The 10,000-nt window shown below is 45.8% G+C and overlaps 1 protein-coding gene across 2 annotated transcripts in view; it reads right to left on the reverse strand.

Moving 5' to 3' along the window:
• Positions 1-10,000, reverse strand: part of LOC143287636 (chordin-like) — a 145,922-nt gene that overhangs the window by 101,707 nt on the left and 34,215 nt on the right. The gene's annotated exons all lie outside the window — the stretch shown is intronic.

Here is a 10,000-nt window from a genome sequence, read left to right on the forward strand (position 1 = left end):
CTGTCAGTTTGGCACCACAGGAGGCTACCACGCCCGCGATGTGCACAAGACATCGTGGGGTGGTGGTCTAGCAGTGGGATGTCATTTACAGCTTAGTCTTTTATGAAGGACCATGACTCTCAAACTAGAAGGCAAGATTGCATTGGCTCTAAGTGCTGCAGCCTTCGGGGCTACAGTAGTTGGCCTTTGGGAACCAACCCACCGCCGACTGTCCTGAAACCCTCCAGGCCAAGACAGTGGGGATGTAACTTGGGCGAGACACTCTCTACTATAATCAAATTCTAGCCCCAGATAGTCGGGACAGCAGTTGCCTCCTCCACTGTTCTGATGGTCACAGTCGGACACGACTATCACACACACACGGGAAGCGAGTGACGATGGGTTCGACCCCCAGATGCTGGGTTGGTTGGGTTTTTTTTGTTTGTTTGTTTCTTTGTTTTTGTTGATTTTTGTTTGTTTGTTTGTTTTTTTGGGGAGGGGTGTTTTTTTATGATAGGGTGGGTGTTTATCTTTTGCACGGGACAGTAGAACGATGTCTCGTTAGAAGCAAACACTTAGCGCACGTAAAAAAAAAAGTCGACAACAAAGGAGTTGTTCCTAGCAAAAATTCAGTAGAAAAATCCACTTTGACAGTAAGAGAATTACACTTGCAGACAGAAAAAAAAAGAAATATGTATATTGGTGGCGCTACACTGTGGCGGTGCGCTGTTTCATGGGAGAGTAGACCGAACTTCATACAGATAAATCTGTTGTGACAACACAATGCAGACAATACAACACAACACTACACAGTACAACACAGCCAACACAACACAACACGACACATACAGTACATCATTTTATCTGTCCTTCGTGACCTGACCGCCTTTCAGCGAGGCCGAATACCCACCGGATATGTAAGTCCTGTGCTGAGAACGACACAGAAGATATCACGCACGCATGCAATAAAATGAATAGAACGAATAACCTGCCAACGCCGATGATCCCACACAAGAATACCTACCTGTGCGAAGTTGACTTTTCTTGACATCAACACGAAGAGAATGTTCAGGAGGTGTTTTACATCCTCGAGCCGTGAAATCTTCTGATAGCTCACTACGGAAACTAGAGACAAGATTTTTCGCTTCTGTTCAGTTTTGTTATGATTCTGCATCCTGATTTGATTGTTGTTTTGTTGTTGTTGTTGTTGTTGTCGTTGTTGTTGATTTGGGAGTTTGTCTTGCTTTTGTTTGATTGGTTGCTTGGCTGACTTTTTTTGTTTTGGTCTGATCTTTTGCGACTTATTTAGTGAATACTTAAAACAGCCCTTTGATAGGATTAACTAAATATGGTATCCTGTACCATAAGACTGAAAAGTATAGTTAAAGTGTCTTCTCTCTCATTCTCTGTCTGTCTGTCTGTCTGTCTGTCTCTCTCTCTCTCTCTCTCAATGTATTAAATGTATTCAATGTGTTTGAAGCAATGTTATCATATAATCACGTTGGAAATTTATACGCCTGTGTGTGAAAAGGTTCGGGTTACCGTGAGTCTGTTTCTAATGGTGAATTCAGTCAGCAAGTCACTGTGTGGCTGTCGTCACAGTCTGGGTCACGGTCAGGGATGGTCAAATCCAATCTATTCCACACCAGAGAACCCGGGGTCTCATCCAGTAGACTAACTGGAAGGCCGTCTGACTCCCACCAAAAAAAAGTTACTTTGACAGGGCTGAAAAAGAAAACAGAAAGTGGGGGGGCGGTGGGGGGGGAAGGGGGAAGGGGGGAGGGAGGAGGGGAGAGAAAGGAAGAAAGAGAAGAGGGTAGAAAGGCATTGAATGGGAGCAGAATACAGACAGACAAACAAACAGACAGGGAGAGAGAGAGAGAGAGAGGCAGACAGAGAAAGAAAGAGAGGAAGAGACAGAGGCAGCGAGAGAGAGAGTGAGAGAGAGAGAGAGCGACCGCATGTGCATGTGCGTCTGTGTGCGCACATAGCGCGAGTACGACTGCACATGTACCACACTTAACATTGGCACAGCAGCACAAGGGACACGAGTATGCTCTAATTGGTCCAGACAACCTGGCGCTATTGACAAAGACTCCATTCGTGAGTATTCTCCCCCATAAGTACTTTAGGCGCCCGAAAGGAAACGCCTTCATTTGACAGCAGAGCAATGCCCCTATTCATTCCACGCCCTCGCCGGAGCTCCGCACAGCAAACAGCATGACTGACACATCAACAACTTCAAAAAGTAACGACCTGTTTATGCAGTTAAAGCCAGCCAACGGTTATCGAAAAACCACCGTGAAAAACTGAAAGAATAACCCACCCGTTTCAAGCAATCTTCCCGAGTCGTGTGTGTAAACTGCGCTCCCGGGATCCCGTCTTTCTCTCTCTCTCTCTCTCTCTCTTTTTCACGCTGGATGTGAATACGTGTTTTTCTTTTTATGTGACAACCGTGTGCTTTCGTTCGAGATAGTTCTTTCTCTCTCCCTCCCCCCCCCCCGGCCCCCTACCCCTTCTTTTAGTAGGTCTTAAATTCTTTTAGTAGGTCTTAATTTCGCTGCCAAATGCATGGATCTCCTGTGGGGACATATTTTGGGGGCAGATATTTACAAACATGGGGGAGGGGGGGGGGGGGGGGGGGTGGCGCGGGGCGGTTCAAGTTTTCTCGTCTTCATCTGAGAAACAGATTTTGCTTGATCAGAATGTAAACCTGTGGTGTGAGTGTTGATAGCGCATATTTCCCGGATAAAGTAAAGGAGCGGGGAAATCGATGATGCTCCAATACCTACCATCGCCTGCATTCAATATATGTACAACGCGTCCATTCATAGTAATTTAAAATTCCATGACCACGTGACGACGACAAAAGAAAAGAGGAACCACAAGGATGAAACCCCAAAAAAACAAATAATCTGGAAAAGGAAATAATCATAACTGGGCCAAGCTGGACTACCCATTTGCGAGGCTGAGACGAGGGTAATGGTGGGGTTTATGAATGTTATTTGATACAAATGATAACATGGTTCATCAACCGTCATGCTGAAGTGCAACGTTATGAGCACAGTATGGGCTTTAAGCTTGTTGATGCTCCTTTGTCTTTTGTTTGCATTGAAATCAAGTGTACTTTTGAACAATTAAAGATTATTTATACCAAGGGTGGGGGTATTCACACACACACACACACACACACACACACACACACACACACACACACACACATCCCACCCACATTCCCCGTGGGGTAAACCTGAAATGGATAAAAAAACAAAAAAAAACAACCTTTTCCAGTGGGGCTACACCTCCTCATGGGTTGAAGAAAAAAAGCAACGCATGCTTCTTTTAGAGAGAGTTTCCGCTCAACTGCTGCCTGATAACCTGTCCGTCCACAGCAACGCGGGGGGGTGTCGCTGGAGCCACGACCTTCTTCGCACCTTCACGGTATCATGGGGCAATGAAACGGGTGGCGGTGCTGTCTGTGCGGTTAACGAGGCTGAAAGCGGGTAATCCAGGGTGAACAGAGGGTGAGCAAACAGACGGGAAGCGGAGCGGCAAGAGGCTGAGAGCGGAGGAGGAGGTATTCAAATGAGAAGAATCGAAAAGAGCTGACAGGTAGAATCAACAAGGAGCAACAGTCTGCCATTGCTTGGCTTGTCCGTTTGTGTTGCCGCCCCCCACCCCCACCCCCTCCCTCTTCCAGCCCCTCCCCTAATTCCGGGGTTTGTTGTCCTTAGCTGTCGTTCACGGGGTAGGGGGTGGAGTGGGGGGATCCTTCTTACTTTGTGGATGCTCCCCTCTCTCTCTCTCTCTGTGAAGTATTCAGAACTCTCTCTCTCTCTCTCTCTCTCTCTCTCTCTCTCTCTCTCTCTCATCCTCCCTACCCCCTTCCCTCCCTCCTTCCTTCCCTCCTTCACAACCAGTTCAGTGCAGTGTTGCAGTTCTTCAGTTTAACGACAACCGAATGCTCAAACCCCTATTTCCGCATCTGCTTTCCATCGTGCCCAATCAGCACAGCGGAGAGCTGGTGCAGCTTCTCTCCCGAGTCATCTTGCCGTGTGGAAAGAAAACACTTCTTGCGCGCGCTCCGCTGTTGTAATCACCGTGCCAGTAATGCAGATTTAACGGGTACAGGTCCCTTGACAGACAGACAGACAGACAGACACAGAGAGAGAGTGTGTGTGTGTAACGGAATTCAACTTGAATACGGGCCACCCATTTTCATCCCCTCGCCTTCATTTTTGGTTGTTTCTTTTCCATGTTACGGTCTCCCACATAGCTCTAGTAATGATATATAATCATATATACATCACACCACACACACCCACACACACACATATATATATATATATATATATATTACTGTTTTGTTTACATATAGCAATGTGATTCAAGGAATACCTGTGTATTAGTCTTCCTTTCTTTTCTTAACCTACTGATTTACTTCTCAGATAAAATCGCCACGAGGTCAGTGAGTCACCCTACCATCCCGAGAACTAATCAGCTCCTTGTGCGGTCGGCTGGACTGTAAGCAACAAGAACAAAAACAATCAGCTGCTTCGATCACCAGAGGGTGCGATCATTGTGAAGACGCTCTTGATCTCTCAAGCCTGCATGTGTATTCATCCCACTTTACGTCGCAGAAGGTCGAATACGCACGCGAATGGTTCTATGATCCACTGATGTGATAGCTGCCTGGGCCGGGAGCCCAGCAAGAAGAACCATTCCCGAGAATACGGAGTGCAGCTACCTTACGGCCGGACGGAAAGAAACCAAGAAGGAAACAAAAATATTCATTCATTCATTTATTTACTTGTTTATTCATCATCTCCATCACTACGATCGGCTTCGGATCCACTCTGTTTACGCATACTCAGATTCGAACACTCGACTGTTGGCCGCCGTTCTTTCTCTGTCTCTGGACTTTGCGATTGGCATGAACTTCCTATTTCGCTTCGTCAGGTCTCCACACTCAGCTCTTTCAAGTCTGGCCTTAAAACCCACCTCTTCCCAAAACAGCCTCCCTTCCCTGCCTCTTCCTTGTCTTCATTTTCTCCAGTTTTACAGTTATGCATGCGTGTGAATGGTGCGAAAGCGCTTTGATTTGTCTCTGCACAAGATTCAGCGCTAAAAAAATACCATTATTATTATTATTATCTATTCATTTATTTGTTGATTTGAATTATCTTTAATTATTCAACAGTACACATGATTACAATGCAAACAAAGACAAAAGAGCATCAACAAGCTTAAATCTTATACTGTGCTCACAACGTTGCACTTCAATTTTAACATGACGGCTGATGAACCATAATCATCATTTGTATCAAATAACATTCATAAACAGTAAGTAAAGAAAGAGACCAAATAAATACAATATACAGTAATAATGCTACTGTAAATTTTAACATGAAATCAAATCCACAGTCACCAGAGGTATCGGCCTGATGGAAGAGATTTGTTTATTAATTTGTTTATTTATCTATGTTTCTAACCTATTAATTCTATATATTCTTGACAAAAAATTGTAATCATTATGTTCTGATGCTGAGAGAGGATGGATCTGTTTATCGCTGTCTCAGTACAACTGTGTGCGACACCGTTTAAACACGTGCATTGAGATGCATGCAGCACTGCACTATGTTTCAGCTGTTTCCGTTTGGCTGTTTGTTTCCATCCTTTGTCACAAGCCATCGTCATACATCAAAATAAAAATGAAATAAAATAAAATAAATAAAAAACCACCCTTGTCCTTTGCAGACCTTAACTCAGAACGTCAAAATAGAAAATTAAAAGAAAAACATCTTTTCCTTTTGTAGCAGACATAACCTTAGAGGGAAGGGACCTTTTTTCAAACACAAAAACACATTTTGAAAAAAAGGAACTGACCGAAAGCCCGCATTCCTCACAAGCCATCCTTGATGATAATATGCCAGTCAGTTGTGTCCGACTATGACCATCAGAACAGCAGAGGAGGAAACTGCTGCTGCCACTGTGAAGGCTGTAATTTGGTTACAGTGGACAGTGTCTTGCTCAAGTATAACTATATCTACATGTGTATACGTCTGTATGTCTCCCTAAAACAACGGCAGATATGTTAGTCAGCCAGTGTGCTACCATCTCTACCATTGGAAAAAAAAAAAAAAGATTCATTCATTCATTCATTCATTTTATTCATACATTCCCCTACTCTCTCGGCCACGAGGGCTTTAGAACAGTCGGCGAGAACTCAGCATTTCAAAATAAAAATGAATACAAACACCCACCCCCACCCCGCCCCCCAACACCCCCACCCCCAACCCCCTTGTCCTTTGCAGTCAAGAAATATCAGCACCGTCGCGCTAAGGACTCTTCTTGCTTTAAACAGTATTTTATTTGGAACATGTCGCAATGCAGCACAGATGTAGATGAACAGGACAACAAGAAAATCTTACATAAAGTCCTGTCCCGATACATGCGCATACTAGATGAAATGTGACAGATGTCATCACATGCTAGGAGTTTAAACGTGATCATTTTTGTATTTAGTATTTTGTATTTCTTTTTATCACAACAAATTTCTCTGTGTGAAATTCGGGCTGCTCTCCCCAGGGAGAGCGCGTCGCTATACTACAGCGCCACCTGTATTTTTCCTGCGTGCAGTTTTATTTGTTTTTCCTATTGACGTGGATTTTTCTACAGAATTTAGCCAGGAACAACCCTTTTGTTGCCGTGGGTTCTTTTACGTGCGCTAAGTGCATGCTACACACGGGACCTCGGTTTATCGTCTCATCCGAATGACTAGCGTCCAGACCACCACTCAAGGTCTAGTGGAGGGGGAGAAAATATCGGCGGCTGAGCCGTGATTCGAACCAGCGCGCTCAGATTCTCTCGCTTCCCATGCGGACGCGTTACCTCTAGGCCATCACTCCACTAGTACACGAGTTTCAACAAAACCAAGCTGAGATATACAGTCACTCTTCTTCTTCCCAAGCTGTCCCCTCCCTGATCCCGCGCACCTGACAAGTCACCCCTCATTCCTGGCCAGCAGCCACCCTGTGGCGGCACACACCCAGAGACAAAACGTCTTGTGTGGGGTCTGTGCACAACTAAACCCCATCAGGCACTGGTGTACCTGTCGTCGGAGATACAAACTGCTCGCCTGCTGCTCAATAATGAGAGCGAGGAAATCGCCGTTACCTGGGTGATAAATCCTCGGCCCCTCATTGGCAGGCCACGCACGTGCAGGGAAGGTGCCGTACACCGAGGGGGGTAGGAGGGGGAGTGGGGGGGGGGGGGCAAGTGTGTGTATGGGGAGGGGGGAACACAAACTAACGCGCCCCATCTGCATGTGCGGGTGGGTGGAAGGGGGAGCGGGTGGTTGTGAAGGAAAGGGGGTGCAACAGTCAGGCTTGTGGGCTGGCAACACAATCCTTCCGATTGAGGAAGTGCGTTTCTGTCTTCGGGCTAATTGCTTTCCTTTTTTTTCTTTTTTTTTTTCTTTCTCTTTTTTCCTTTTCTTTTTTTCCTCATCAGCGCACTGCTCGTCTGGAAGCAACACAAGTACGCGTATACGCACGTAGGTGTATATACACACGTGCGCTCTGTGTGTGTGTGTGTGTGTGTGTGTGTGTGTGTGTGTGTGTGTGTGTGTGTGTGTGTCTTTGTCTGTGTGTCTGTGTCTGCTATTTGATCTACAACCACCAAAAGTTACTACCATTATGTATTGCAGTTGCCTGCATTTTCTCTTTTTCTAAAAGAGCAATATTCTTAAGATACTAAGACTAAAATTGTGACAGAGGCAAATCAACCAACCACCTGATTCGCGCATGCGTCATTCAGTTATTACGTGAACCCAATGGAAACGTGTGGTTGTTGCAAATAAAAGCGCTCAGTGTCCAGGCTGAACAGACTGCCAGCTAAGAATACCATCCTTGGAACGTCAAGAGTTACGTTTAAGTGTGGGTATAAACAAAGACGGGAGAGAGTGACAGAGAGATAGGAGCTCTTCTGAAATGAAATTCCATCTTTTTTTTTTTTCTAACAAGCCAGGCAAAATAGGAAATACTAGAGATAGGCTAGGCAAGATAGAAGATACAAGAGACAGGATTCGCAAGATAGAAAATTCAAGAGATAGGCGAGGCAAAATAGAAAATACAAGAGATAGGCTTGGCAAAACAGAAAATACAAGGGGCAGGCTTGGTAAGATAGAAAATACAAGTGACGGGGTGGGCAAGATAGAAAATACAAGAGACATGCAGACAGATTGACAGGGGGTGGTGGAACTTGGGGAGGAGGAGGGCGGGGGGGGGGGGGGGGGGGGGGGGGGGGAGGCTGATGAATTTTCTTTCCTCCTCAACACTTGCGAGTTGAGAAGAAAAAAAAAACCACGAAGAGAAGGGTGGTTAAGGTTTGGAGAACGGAGACACACACCATAAAAACACAGGGTATCAGGGTATGTCTCTGACGGTGACCACACTCTTTTCTCAGCCTGCAAGGGCGGTGAAGACGAAGGTGGGCCGGAGAGAGGATAGAACCCCAGGAGAACAAGCCCGCTGTCATCCCGATTCGTCTATACCCATTCGCCTATTCCTCGTTCCCCTTTCGCCTAATCCCCATTCACATAATTCCTGTTTGCCTATTCCCCACTCACCTAATCCCCGTTCGTTCATCTATTCCCCATTCACCTATTCCCCTTTCGCCTATTCCCCGTTCACCTATCCCCTTTCGCTTATTCCCCGTTCACCTATCCCATTTCGCCTAATCTCAGTTCACCTATTCCCTTTCGCCTATTCCCCATTCACCTGTTTCCCGTTCGTTCCTCTAATCCCCATTCACCCGATCCCCTTTCGCCTATTCCCCATTCACATAATCCCCGTTTGCCTATTCCCCATTCACATAATACCCGTTCTTCTATTCTCTTTCGCCTTTTCCCCATTCACATAATCCCCGTTCGTTCACCTAATCCCCATTCGCCTATTCCCGATTCGCTTGATCCCTGTTGGCCTATTCCCGATTTGCCTATCACAAAACAAGTGATCTCGATTCGCCTGTTCCCATTTCGCCAGCGAACTCAGATGCTCTGCGTGTCTATTTGAGCGAGAGAAAAAAAGAGGTGAGGTTGAATAGGCGACACTGGAATGGCTGGTAGGCAGCACTGTCAAAGACTAGTATAGGAGAAACGGGAATGATAGGCGAATCGGGCCTGCTCAGTCCACAATCCCCTTCAAGCCAACTGTTTACATTCCGCACCTCGCAATACTCACACCGAACCATCTGTGTCAAAGCCGCCCTGCTTTCACCCCCTCTCCCTCCGCCCGTTCGCTTTATCAATAACAGATGATAAGGTGTTAGAAAAACAATATGAAACAGCTGTTTGAAAGTGCAGTCGGCATTGCATTCATAAGGCCGGGAGGACTCTCTCTGGGTGTTTTCAGAGAGAACGCATACCCTGTTCGCCTTCAAGTATTTTGCCGCAAAGGGGCGGATACTCTTTCCAGGGGTTCTAATTATTGTATCTGTGGAAGACAAAACCTGTCAGCAGTATTTTTAGATCTGAAGCGGCTTTGCATTCTTTGCGTTCATTTTGCAAAGGCAGAAAAATGTTTGCTGTGTGTTTTACCAGCCATCAATTAACACAGGTGCTTTCGCTGTGTCTTTGCCACTGCATTAATAAAGAACGTTGCGCACGTGCGATAGCATTTACTCAGTTTGAAGCGGTTTGCTGCATACTTAAGATTTTCGACAAACAAAAATAAACTTTCTGCTTGGCCAACCAGAGAAGTGGGGTTACAAGTAAATATTCAGGGAAAATTCGAACAAGTCCTACGAGTGACAAAGTCTCTCATTATCTCTCTCTCTCTCTCTCTCTCTTGAACGCATGTGTGTGTGTGTGTGTGTGTGTGTGTGTGTGTGTGTGTGTGTGTGCGTGCGCGTGCATACGTGTGTTTGAATGAGTGAGCGTGGGCTCCTAGTGTTTATATGACGAAGTGTGCATGACGGACGTTCGACATTGTAATCGGTCATCAGGCCTACAGTAAAATAT

This window comes from Babylonia areolata, chromosome 11, assembly GCF_041734735.1.
Source record: "Babylonia areolata isolate BAREFJ2019XMU chromosome 11, ASM4173473v1, whole genome shotgun sequence".
NCBI lineage: Eukaryota > Metazoa > Mollusca > Gastropoda > Neogastropoda > Buccinidae > Babylonia > Babylonia areolata.